Below are 14,170 nucleotides of genomic sequence, written 5' to 3'. Positions count from 1 at the left end.
CTTTCTGTCAAAGAAACCGACTGCATGCATTCATTTAAACAAACAGACTGCTCTCGTTTATTCAATGTGTAGAGCTTCTTTCATTCATTCAACTTTTTAAGCTTATCTCATTCATTCAACGCAACAAACTGCAGGTGTTCATTCAATGAGTACAGCTTCTCTCAATTATTCAGTGCCTCGAGCTAAACGTTTTGTTTCAATGAAAAAGCCTGAACTTGTTAATTCAATGAGTAGAGCTTCACACATTGATTCAATACCACGAGTTCAAGGAATAGATTCAATGAAACAAACTGCACCCATTCATTTAATGATAAAAAGTGCATGTGCTAATTCAATGAGTACAGCTTCTCTCATTGATTCATCCTTTCGAGTTTAAAGTTTTCATTTAATGAAACAAGCTGAAACCAGTGAATCAGCCATTGATTTAAACTTCAAGCAGTAATTCAATGAATCAATCGGCATTCTTAGATTTTATAAGACACATGTAACTAACTTATGCAGTGAATCAAACTGCTCACATTCATTGAATGAAACAGACTGCACGTCTTAAATCAAAGAGTAGAACTTCTCTTATTTATTCATTATGTCAAGCTTAACTCCTTCATTTAATATAACAAACTGCAATCATTCTGTCAAACTTCAATCATTGATTCAATGAATCAAACGTTATTCATTGATTCAATGAAAGAAACTTCACTCATTTACTTAGCGATTCCAACTGAATTCATCCATTCAATGAATAAAACAGCACTCATTCATTCCATGAAAAAATCTGCACATGCTAATCGAATAAGTAGAGCTTTGCCATTCATTTAATGAAACAAGTTGTATGCTTTCTGTTAAAGAAACCAACTGCATGCATTCATTTCATCAAACAGACTGCTCTCGTTAATTCAATGTGTGTAGCTTCTTTCATTCATTCAATTTTTAAGTTTATCTCATTCATTCAATGTAACAAACTGCAGGTGTTCATTCAATGAGTAGAGCTTCTCACATTGATTCAATACCACGAGTTTAAGGTTTCGATTCAATGAAACAAATTGCACCCATTGATTTAATGACAAAAAGTGCATGTGCTAATTGAATGAGGGCCTCCAGCTTAAAGTTTTCACTTAATGAAACAAGCTGAAACAATTGAATCAGTCAATTATTTAAACTTCAATCATAGATTCAATGAATCAAACGGTAATCTTAAGTTCAATGAGACAGATCTAACGAACCTTTTTAGTGAAACATACTGCACACATTTATTGAATTTACAGACTGCACGTGTTAACTCAAAGAGTAGAGCTTCTCTTATTTATTCAATATGTCAAGCTTAACTCCTTCATTTAATATAACAAACTGCAATCATTCAATCATTGTGCCAAACTTCAATCATCGATTCAATGAATCAAACGTCATTCATTGATTGAATGAACGAAACTTAACTTATTTATTTAGTGATTCCAAGAGCATGCATCCATTCAATGAATCAAACAGCACTCATTCATTCCATGAAAATATCTGCACATGCTAATCGAATGAGTAGAGCTTTTGCCATACATTCAATGATACTAGTTGCACGCTTCCTGTCAAAGAAACCAACTGCCTGCATTCATTTCATCAAGCAGATTGCACTTGTTAATTCAATGTGTAGAGCTTCTTTCATTCAGTCAACGTTTCCAGCTTATATCATGCATTCAATGCAACAAACTGCAGGTGTTCATTCAATGAGTACAGCTACTCTCATTTATTCGTTGCCCCTAGCTAAACGTTTTGTTTCAATGAAAAAGCCTGCACTTGTTCATTCAATGAGTAGAGCTTCACACATTGATTCAATACCACGAGTTCAAGGAATCGATTCAATTAAACAAACTACACCCATTCATTTAATGATAAAAAGTGCATGTGTTAATTCAAAGAGTACAGCTTCTCTCATTGATTCATTGTTTCGAGTTTAAAGTTTTCACTTAATGAAACAAGCTGAAACCAGTGAATCAGCCATTGATTTAAACTTCAAACAGTAATTCAATGAATCAATCGGCATTCTTAGATTTAATGAGACAGATGTAACTAACTTATGCAGTGAATCAAACCGCTCACATTCATTGAATGAAAAAGACTGCACGTCATAATTCAAAAAGTAGATCTTCTCTTTTTTATTCATTATGTCAAGCTTAACTCCTTCATTTAATGTAACAAACTGCAAACATTCAATCATTGTGCCAAACCTCAATCATTGATTCAATGAATCAAACCTTATTCATTGATTCAATGAAAGAAACTTCACTCATTTACTTAGTGATTCTAACAGCATTCATCCATTCAATGAATCAAACAGCACTCATTCATTTCATGAAAAAAGCTGCACATGCTAATCGAATAAGTAGAGCTTTGCCATTCATTTAATGAAACAAGTTGGACGCTTTCTGTCAAAGAAACCGACAGCATGCATTCATTTAATCAAACAGACTGCACTCGTTATTTCAATGTGTAGAGCTTCTTTCATTCATTCAACTTTTTAAGCTTATCTCATTCATTCAATGCAACAAACTGCAGGTATTCATTCAATGAGTACAGCTTCTCTCAATTATTCAGTGCCTCGAGCTAAACGTTTTGTTTCAATGAAAAAGCCTGAACTTTGTTAATTCAATGAGTAGAGCTTCACACATTGATTCAATACCACGAGTTCAAGGATTCGATTCAATTAAACAAACTCCACCCATTCATTTAATGATAAAAAGTGCATGTGCTAATTCAATGAGTACAGCTTCTCTCATTGATTCATCGTTTCGAGTTTAAAGTTTTCATTTAATGAAACAAGCTGAAACCAGTGAATCAGCCATTGATTTAAACTTCAAGCAGTAATTCAATGAATCAATCGGCATTCTTAGATTTTATAAGACACATGTAACTAACTTATGCAGTGAACCAAACCGCTCACATTCATTGAATGAAACAGACTGCACGTCTTAAATCAACGAGTAGAACTTCTCTTATTTCTTCATTATGTCAAGCTTAATTCTTCATTTAATATAACAGACTGCAATCATTGTGTCAAACCTCAATCATTGATTCAATGAATCAAACGTTATTCATTGATTCAATGAAAGAAACTTCACTCATTTACTTAGCGATTCCAACTGAATTCATCCATTCAATGAATAAAACAGCACTCATTTATTCCATGAAAAAATCTGCACATGCTAATCGAATAAGTAGAGCTTTGCCATTCATTTAATGAAACAAGTTGTATGCTTTCTGTTAAAGAAACCAACTGCATGCATTCATTTAATCAAACAGACTGCTCTCGTTAATTCAATGTGTGGAGCTTCTTTCATTCATTCAATTTTTAAGTTTATCTCATTCATTCAATGTAACAAACTGCAGGTGTTCATTCAATGAGTAGAGCTTCTCACATTGATTCAATACCACGAGTTTAAGGTTTCGATTCAATGAAACAAATTGCACCCATTGATTTAATGACAAAAAGTGCATGTGCTAACTGAATGAGGGCCTCCAGCTTAAAGTTTTCACTTAATGAAACAAGCTGAAACAATTGAATCAGTCATTTATTTAAACTTCAATCATAGATTCAATGAATCAAACGGTAATCTTAGGTTCAATGAGACAGATCTAACGAACCTTTTTAGTGAAACATACTGCACACATTTATTGAATTTACAGACTGCACGTGTTAACTCAAAGAGTAGAACTTCTCTTATTTATTCAATATGTCAAGCTGAACTCCTTCATTTAATATAACAAACTGCAATCATTCAATCATTGTGCCAAACTTCAATCATTGATTCAATGAATCAAACGTCATTCATTGATTGAATGAACGAAACTTAACTTATTTATTTAGTGATTCCAAGAGCATGCATCCATTCAATGAATCAAACAGCACTCATTCATTCCATGAAAATATCTGCACATGCTAATCGAATGAGTAGAGCTTTTGCCATTCATTCAATGATACTAGTTGCACGCTTTCTGTCAAAGAAACCAACTGCCTGCATTCATTTCATCAAGCAGATTGCACTTGTTAATTCAATGTGTAGAGCTTCTTTCATTCAGTCAACGTTTCCAGCTTATATCATGCATTCAATGCAACAAACTGCAGGTGTTCATTCAATGAGTACAGCTACTCTCATTTATTCGTTGCCCCTAGCTAAACGTTTTGTTTCAATGAAAAAGCCTGCACTTGTTCATTCAATGAGTAGAGCTTCACACATTGATTCAATACCACGAGTTCAAGGAATCGATTCAATGAAACAAACTGTACCCATTCATTTAATGATAAAAAGTGCATGTGTTAATTCAAAGAGTACAGCTTCTCTCATTGATTCATTGTTTCGAGTTTAAAGTTTTCACTTAATGAAACAAGCTGAAACCAGTGAATCAGCCATTGATTTAAACTTCAAACAGTAATTCAATGAATCAATCGGCATTCTTAGATTTAATGAGACAGATGTAACTAACTTATGCAGTGAATCAAACCGCTCATATTCATTGAATGAAAAAGACTGCACGTCATAATTCAAAAAGTAGATCTTCTCTTTTTTATTCATTATGTCAAGCTTAACTCCTTCATTTAATGTAACAAACTGCAAACATTCAATCAGTATGTCAAACCTCAATCATTGATTCAATGAATCAAACCTTATTCATTGATTCAATGAAAGAAACTTCACTCATTTACTTAGTGATTCTAACAGCATTCATCCATTCAATGAATCAAACAGCACTCATTCATTTCATGAAAAAAGCTGCACATGCTAATCGAATAAGTAGAGCTTTGCCATTCATTTAATGAAACAAGTTGGACACTTTCTGTCAAAGAAACCGACTGCATGCATTCATTTAATCAAACAGACTGCACTCGTTAATTCAATGTGTAGAGCTTCTTTCATTCATTCAACTTTTTAAGCTTATCTCATTCATTCAATGCAACAAACTGCAGGTATTCATTCAATGAGTACAGCTTCTCTCAATTATTCAGTGCCTCGAGCTAAACGTTTTGTTTCAATGAAAAAGCCTGAACTTTGTTAATTCAATGAGTAGAGCTTCACACATTGATTCAATACCACGAGTTCAAGGATTCGATTCAATTAAACAAACTACACCCATTCATTTAATGATAAAAAGCGCATGTGCTAATTCAATGAGTACAGCTTCTCTCAATGATTCATCGTTTCGAGTTTAAAGTTTTCATTTAATGAAACAAGCTGAAACCAGTGAATCAGCCATTGATTTAAACTTCAAGCAGTAATTCAATGAATCAATCGGCATTCTTAGATTTTATAAGACACATGTAACTAACTTATGCAGTGAATCAAACCGCTCACATTCATTGAATGAAACAGACTGCACGTCTTAAATCAAAGAGTAGAACTTCTCTTATTTCTTCATTATGTCAAGCTTAACTCCTTCATTTAATATAACAAACTGCAATCATTGTGTCAAACCTCAATCATTGATTCAATGAATCAAACGTTATTCATTGATTCAATGAAAGAAACTTCACTCATTTACTTAGCGATTCCAACTGAATTCATCCATTCAATGAATAAAACAGCACTCATTCATTCCATGAAAAAATCTGCACATGCTAATCGAATAAGTAGAGCTTTGCCATTCATTTAATGAAACAAGTTGTATGCTTTCTGTTAAAGAAACCAACTGCATGCATTCATTTAATCAAACAGACTGCTCTCGTTAATTCAATGTGTGGAGCTTCTTTCATTCATTCAATTTTTAAGTTTATCTCATTCATTCAATGTAACAAACTGCAGGTGTTCATTCAATGAGTAGAGCTTCTCACATTGATTCAATACCACGAGTTTAAGGTTTCGATTCAATGAAACAAATTGCACCCATTGATTTAATGACAAAAAGTGCATGTGCTAATTGAATGAGGGCCTCCAGCTTAAAGTTTTCACTTAATGAAACAAGCTGAAACAATTGAATCAGTCATTTATTTAAACTTCAATCATAGATTCAATGAATCAAACGGTAATCTTAAGTTCAATGAGACAGATCTAACGAACCTTTTTAGTGAAACATACTGCACACGTTTATTGAATTTACAGACTGCACGTGTTAACTCAAAGAGTAGAGCTTCTCTTATTTATTCAATATGTCAAGCTTAACTCCTTCATTTAATATAACAAACTGCAATCATTCAATCATTGTGCCAAACTTCAATCATCGATTCAATGAATCAAACGTCATTCATTGATTGAATGAACGAAACTTAACTTATTTATTTAGTGATTCCAAGAGCATGCATCCATTCAATGAATCAAACAGCACTCATTCATTCCATGAAAATATCTGCACATGCTAATCGAATGAGTAGAGCTTTTGCCATTCATTCAATGATACCTGTTGCACGCTTTCTGTCAAAGAAACCAACTGCCTGCATTCATTTCATCAAGCAGATTGCACTTGTTAATTCAATGTGTAGAGCTTCTTTCATTCAGTCAACGTTTCCAGCTTATATCGTGCATTCAATGCAACAAACTGCAGGTGTTCATTCAATGAGTACAGCTACTCTCATTTATTCGTTGCCCCTAGCTAAACGTTTTGTTTCAATGAAAAAGCCTGCACTTGTTCATTCAATGAGTAGAGCTTCACACATTGATTCAATACCACGAGTTCAAGGAATCGATTCAATTAAACAAACTGTACCCATTCATTTAATGATAAAAAGTGCATGTGTTAATTCAAAGAGTACAGCTTCTCTCATTGATTCATTGTTTCGAGTTTAAAGTTTTCACTTAATGAAACAAGCTGAAACCAGTGAATCAGCCATTGATTTAAACTTCAAACAGTAATTCAATGAATCAATCGGCATTCTTAGATTTAATGAGACAGATGTAACTAACTTATGCAGTGAATCAAACCGCTCACATTCATTGAATGAAAAAGACTGCACGTCATAATTCAAAATGTAGATCTTCTCTTTTTTATTCATTATGTCAAGCTTAACTCCTTCATTTAATGTAACAAACTGCAAACATTCAATCATTGTGTCAAACCTCAATCATTGATTCAATGAATCAAACCTTATTCATTGATTCAATGAAAGAAACTTCACTCATTTACTTAGTGATTCTAACAGCATTCATCCATTCAATGAATCAAACAGCACTCATTCATTTCATGAAAAAAGCTGCACATGCTAATCGAATAAGTAGAGCTTTGCCATTCATTTAATGAAACAAGTTGGACGCTTTCTGTCAAAGAAACCGACTGCATGCATTCATTTAATCAAACAGACTGCACTCGTTAATTCAATGTGTAGAGCTTCTTTCATTCATTCAACTTTTTAAGCTTATCTCATTCATTCAATGCAACAAACTGCAGGTATTCATTCAATGAGTACAGCTTCTCTCAATTATTCAGTGCCTCGAGCTAAACGTTTTGTTTCAATGAAAAAGCCTGAACTTTGTTAATTCAATGAGTAGAGCTTCACACATTGATTCAATACCACGAGTTCAAGGATTCGATTCAATTAAACAAACTACACCCATTCATTTAATGATAGAAAGTGCATGTGCTAATTCAATGAGTACAGCTTCTCTCATTGATTCATCGTTTCGAGTTTAAAGTTTTCATTTAATGAAACAAGCTGAAACCAGTGAATCAGCCATTGATTTATACTTCAAGCAGTAATTCAATGAATCAATCGGCATTCTTAGATTTTATAAGACACATGTAACTAACTTATGCAGTGAATCAAACCGCTCACATTCATTGAATGAAACACACTGCACGTCTTAAATCAAAGAGTAGAACTTCTCTTATTTATTCATTACGTCAAGCTTAACTCCTTCATTTAATATAACAAACTGCAATCATTGTGTCAAACCTCAATCATTGATTCAATGAATCAAACGTTATTCATTGATTCAATGAAAGAAACTTTACTCATTTACTTAGCGATTCCAACTGAATTCATCCATTCAATGAATAAAACAGCACTCATTCATTCCATGAAAAAATCTGCACATGCTAATCGAATCAGTAGAGCTTTGCCATTCATATAATGAAACAAGTTGTATGCTTTCCGTTAAAGAAACCAACTGCATGCATTCATTTAATCAAACAGACTGCTCTCGTTAATTCAATGTGTGGAGCTTCTTTCATTCATTCAATTTTTAAGTTTATCTCATTCATTCAATGTAACAAACTGCAGGTGTTCATTCAATGAGTAGAGCTTCTCACATTGATTCAATACCACGAGTTTAAGGTTTTGATTCAATGAAACAAATTGCACCCATTGATTTAATGACAAAAAGTGCATGTGCTAATTGAATGAGTGCCTCCAGCTTAAAGTTTTCACTTAATGAAACAAGCTGAAACAATTGAATCAGTCATTTATTTAAACTTCAATCATAGATTCAATGAATCAAACGGTAATCTTAAGTTCAATGAGACAGATCTAACGAACCTTTTTAGTGAAACATACTGCACACATTTATTGAATTTACAGACTGCACGTGTTAACTCAAAGAGTAGAGCTTCTCTTATTTATTCAATATGTCAAGCTTAACTCCTTCATTTAATATAACAAACTGCAATCATTCAATCATTGATTCAATGAATCAAACGTCATTCATTGATTGAATGAACGAAACTTAACTTATTTATTTAGTGATTCCAAGAGCATGCATCCATTCAATGAATCAAACAACACTCATTCATTCCATGAAAATATCTGCACATGCTAATCGAATGAGTAGAGCTTTTGCCATTCATTCAATGATACTAGTTGCACGCTTTCTGTCAAAGAAACCAACTGCCTGCATTCATTTCATCAAGCAGATTGCACTTGTTAATTCAATGTGTAGAGCTTCTTTCATTCAGTCAACGTTTCCAGCTTATATCATGCATTCAATGCAACAAACTGCAGGTGTTCATTCAATGAGTACAGCTACTCTCATTTATTCGTTGCCCCTAGCTAAACGTTTTGTTTCAATGAAAAAGCCTGCACTTGTTCATTCAATGAGTGGAGCTTCACACATTGATTCAATACCACGAGTTCAAGGAATCGATTCAATTAAACAAACTACACCCATTCATTTAATGATAAAAAGTGCATGTGTTAATTCAAAGAGTACAGCTTCTCTCATTGATTCATTATTTCGAGTTTAAAGTTTTCACTTAATGAAACAAGCTGAAACCAGTGAATCAGACATTGATTTAAACTTCAAACAGTAATTCAATGAATCAATCGGCATTCTTAGATTTAATGAGACAGATGTAACTAACTTATGCAGTGAATCAAACCGGTCACATTCATTGAATGAAAAAGACTGCACGTCTTAATTCAAAAAGTAGATCTTCTCTTTTTTATTCATTATGTCAAGCTTAACTCCTTCATTTAATGTAACAAACTGCAAACATTCAATCATTGTGTCAAACCTCAATCATTGATTCAATGAATCAAACCTTATTCATTGATTCAATGAAAGAAACTTCACTCATTTACTTAGTGATTCTAACAGCATTCATCCATTCAATGAATCAAACAGCACTTATTAATTTCATGAAAAAAGCTGCACATGCTAATCGAATAAGTAGAGCTTTGCCATTCATTTAATGAAACAAGTTGGACGCTTTCTGTCAAAGAAACCGACTGCATGCATTCATTTAATCAAACAGACTGCACTCGTTAATTCAATGTGTAGAGCTTCTTTCATTCATTCAACTTTTTAAGCTTATCTCATTCATTCAATGCAACAAACTGCAGGTGTTCATTCAATGAGTACAGCTTCTCTCAATTATTCAGTGCCTCGAGCTAAACGTTTTGTTTCAATGAAAAAGCCTGAACTTGTTCATTCAATGAGTAGAGCTTCACACATTGATTCAATACCACGAGTTCAAGGATTCGATTCAATTAAACAAACTACACCCATTCATTTAATGATAAAAAGTGCATGTGCTAATTCAATGAGTACAGCTTCTCTCATTGATTCATCGTTTCGAGTTTAAAGTTTTCATTTAATGAAACAAGCTGAAACCAGTGAATCAGCCATTGATTTAAACTTCAAGCAGTAATTCAATGAATCAATCGGCATTCTTAGATTTTATAAGACACATGTAACTAACTTATGCAGTGAATCAAACCGCTCACATTCATTGAATGAAACAGACTGCACGTCTTAAATCAAAGAGTAGAACTTCTCTTATTTCTTCATTATGTCAAGCTTAATTCTTCATTTAATATAACAGACTGCAATCATTGTGTCAAACCTCAATCATTGAGTCAATGAATCAAACGTTATTCATTGATTCAATGAAAGAAACTTCACTCATTTACTTAGCGATTCCAACTGAATTCATCCATTCAATGAATAAAACAGCACTCATTCATTCCATGAAAAAATCTGCACATGCTAATCGAATAAGTAGAGCTTTGCCATTCATTTAATGAAACAAGTTGTATGCTTTCTGTTAAAGAAACCAACTGCATGCATTCATTTAATCAAACAGACTGCTCTCGTTAATTCAATGTGTGGAGCTTCTTTCATTCATTCAATTTTTAAGTTTATCTCATTCATTCAATGTAACAAACTGCAGGTGTTCATTCAATGAGTAGAGCTTCTCACATTGATTCAATACCACGAGTTTAAGGTTTCGATTCAATGAAACAAATTGCACCCATTGATTTAATGACAAAAAGTGCATGTGCTAATTGAATGAGGGCCTCCAGCTTAAAGTTTTCACTTAATGAAACAAGCTGAAACAATTGAATCAGTCATTTATTTAAACTTCAATCATAGATTCAATGAATCAAACGGTAATCTTAAGTTCAATGAGACAGATCTAACGAACCTTTTTAGTGAAACATACTGTACACATTTATTGAATTTACAGACTGCACGTGTTAACTCAAAGAGTAGAGCTTCTCTTATTTATTCAATATGTCAAGCTTAACTCCTTCATTTAATATAACAAACTGCAATCATTCAATCATTGTGCCAAACTTCAATCATTGATTCAATGAATCAAACGTCATTCATTGATTGAATGAACGAAACTTAACTTATTTATTTAGTGATTCCAAGAGCATGCATCCATTCAATGAATCAAACAGCACTCATTCATTCCATGAAAATATCTGCACATGCTAATCGAATGAGTAGAGCTTTTGCCATTCATTCAATGATACTAGTTGCACGCTTTCTGTCAAAGAAACCTGCATTCATTTCATCAAGCAGATTGCACTTGTTAATTCAATGTGTAGAGCTTCTTTCATTCAGTCAACGTTTCCAGCTTATATCATGCATTCAATGCAACAAACTGCAGGTGTTCATTCAATGAGTACAGCTACTCTCATTTATTCGTTGCCCCTAGCTAAACGTTTTGTTTCAATGAAAAAGCCTGCACTTGTTCATTCAATGAGTAGAGCTTCACACATTGATTCAATACCACGAGTTCAAGGAATCGATTCAATTAAACAAACTACACCCATTCATTTAATGATAAAAAGTGCATGTGTTAATTCAAAGAGTACAGCTTCTCTCATTGATTCATTGTTTCGAGTTTAAAGTTTTCACTTAATGAAACAAGCTGAAACCAGTGAATCAGCCATTGATTTAAACTTCAAACAGTAATTCAATGAATCAATCGGCATTCTTAGATTTAATGAGACAGATGTAACTAACTTATGCAGTGAATCAAACCGCTCACATTCATTGAATGAAAAAGACTGCACGTCATAATTCAAAATGTAGATCTTCTCTTTTTTATTCATTATGTCAAGCTTAACTCCTTCATTTAATGTAACAAACTGCAAACATTCAATCATTGTGTCAAACCTCAATCATTGATTCAATGAATCAAACCTTATTCATTGATTCAATGAAAGAAACTTCACTCATTTACTTAGTGATTCTAACAGCATTCATCCATTCAATGAATCAAACAGCACTCATTCATTTCATGAAAAAAGCTGCACATGCTAATCGAATAAGTAGAGCTTTGCCATTCATTTAATGAAACAAGTTGGACGCTTTCTGTCAAAGAAACCGACTGCATGCATTCATTTAATCAAACAGACTGCACTCGTTAATTCAATGTGTAGAGCTTCTTTCATTCATTCAACTTTTTAAGCTTATCTCATTCATTCAATGCAACAAACTGCAGGTATTCATTCAATGAGTACAGCTTCTCTCAATTATTCAGTGCCTCGAGCTAAACGTTTTGTTTCAATGAAAAAGCCTGAACTTTGTTAATTCAATGAGTAGAGCTTCACACATTGATTCAATACCACGAGTTCAAGGATTCGATTCAATTAAACAAACTACACCCATTCATTTAATGATAAAAAGTGCATGTGCTAATTCAATGAGTACAGCTTCTCTCATTGATTCATCGTTTCGAGTTTAAAGTTTTCATTTAATGAAACAAGCTGAAACCAGTGAATCAGCCATTGATTTATACTTCAAGCAGTAATTCAATGAATCAATCGGCATTCTTAGATTTTATAAGACACATGTAACTAACTTATGCAGTGAATCAAACCGCTCACATTCATTGAATGAAACAGACTGCACGTCTTAAATCAAAGAGTAGAACTTCTCTTATTTATTCATTACGTCAAGCTTAACTCCTTCATTTAATATAACAAACTGCAATCATTGTGTCAAACCTCAATCATTGATTCAATGAATCAAACATTATTCATTGATTCAATGAAAGAAACTTCACTCATTTACTTAGCGATTCCAACTGAATTCATCCATTCAATGAATAAAACAGCACTCATTCATTCCATGAAAAAATCTGCACATGCTAATCGAATAAGTAGAGCTTTGCCATTCATTTAATGAAACAAGTTGTATGCTTTCTGTTAAAGAAACCAACTGCATGCATTCATTTAATCAAACAGACTGCTCTCGTTAATTCAATGTGTGGAGCTTCTTTCATTCATTCAATTTTTAAGTTTATCTCATTCATTCAATGTAACAAACTGCAGGTGTTCATTCAATGAGTAGAGCTTCTCACATTGATTCAATACCACGAGTTTAAGGTTTTGATTCAATGAAACAAATTGCACCCATTGATTTAATGACAAAAAGTGCATGTGCTAATTGAATGAGGGCCTCCAGCTTAAAGTTTTCACTTAATGAAACAAGCTGAAACAATTGAATCAGTCATTTATTTAAACTTCAATCATAGATTCAATGAATCAAACGGTAATCTTAAGTTCAATGAGACAGATCTAACGAACCTTTTTAGTGAAACATACTGCACACATTTATTGAATTTACAGACTGCACGTGTTAACTCAAAGAGTAGAGCTTCTCTTATTTATTCAATATGTCAAGCTTAACTCCTTCATTTAATATAACAAACTGCAATCATTCAATCATTGTGCCAAACTTCAATCATTGATTCAATGAATCAAACGTCATTCATTGATTGAATGAACGAAACTTAACTTATTTATTTAGTGATTCCAAGAGCATGCATCCATTCATTGAATCAAACAGCACTCATTCATTCCATGAAAATATCTGCACATGCTAATCGAATGAGTAGAGCTTTTGCCATTCATTCAATGATACTAGTTGCACGCTTTCTGTCAAAGAAACCAACTGCCTGCATTCATTTCATCAAGCAGATTGCACTTGTTAATTCAATGTGCAGAGCTTCTTTCATTCAGTCAACGTTTCCAGCTTATATCATGCATTCAATGCAACAAACTGCAGGTGTTCATTCAATGAGTACAGCTACTCTCATTTATTCGTTGCCCCTAGCTAAACGTTTTGTTTCAATGAAAAAGCCAGCACTTGTTCATTAAATGAGTAGAGCTTCACACATTGATTCAATACCACGAGTTCAAGGACTCGATTCAATTAAACAAACTACACCCATTCATTTAATGATAAAAAGTGCATGTGTTAATTCAAAGAGTACAGCTTCTCTCATTGATTCATTGTTTCGAGTTTAAAGTTTTCACTTAATGAAACAAGCTGAAACCAGTGAATCAGCCGTTGATTTAAACTTCAAACAGTAATTCAATGAATCAATCGGTATTCTTAGATTTAATGAGACAGATGTAACTAACTTATGCAGTGAATCAAACCGCTCACATTCATTGAATGAAAAAGACTGCACGTCTTAATTCAAAAAGTAGATCTTCTCCTTTTTATTCATTATGTCAAGC

Source organism: Chiloscyllium punctatum, chromosome 27 (assembly GCF_047496795.1).
Source record: "Chiloscyllium punctatum isolate Juve2018m chromosome 27, sChiPun1.3, whole genome shotgun sequence".
Lineage (NCBI taxonomy): Eukaryota > Metazoa > Chordata > Chondrichthyes > Orectolobiformes > Hemiscylliidae > Chiloscyllium > Chiloscyllium punctatum.
Note: the sequence above shows the minus strand (reverse complement) of the source record.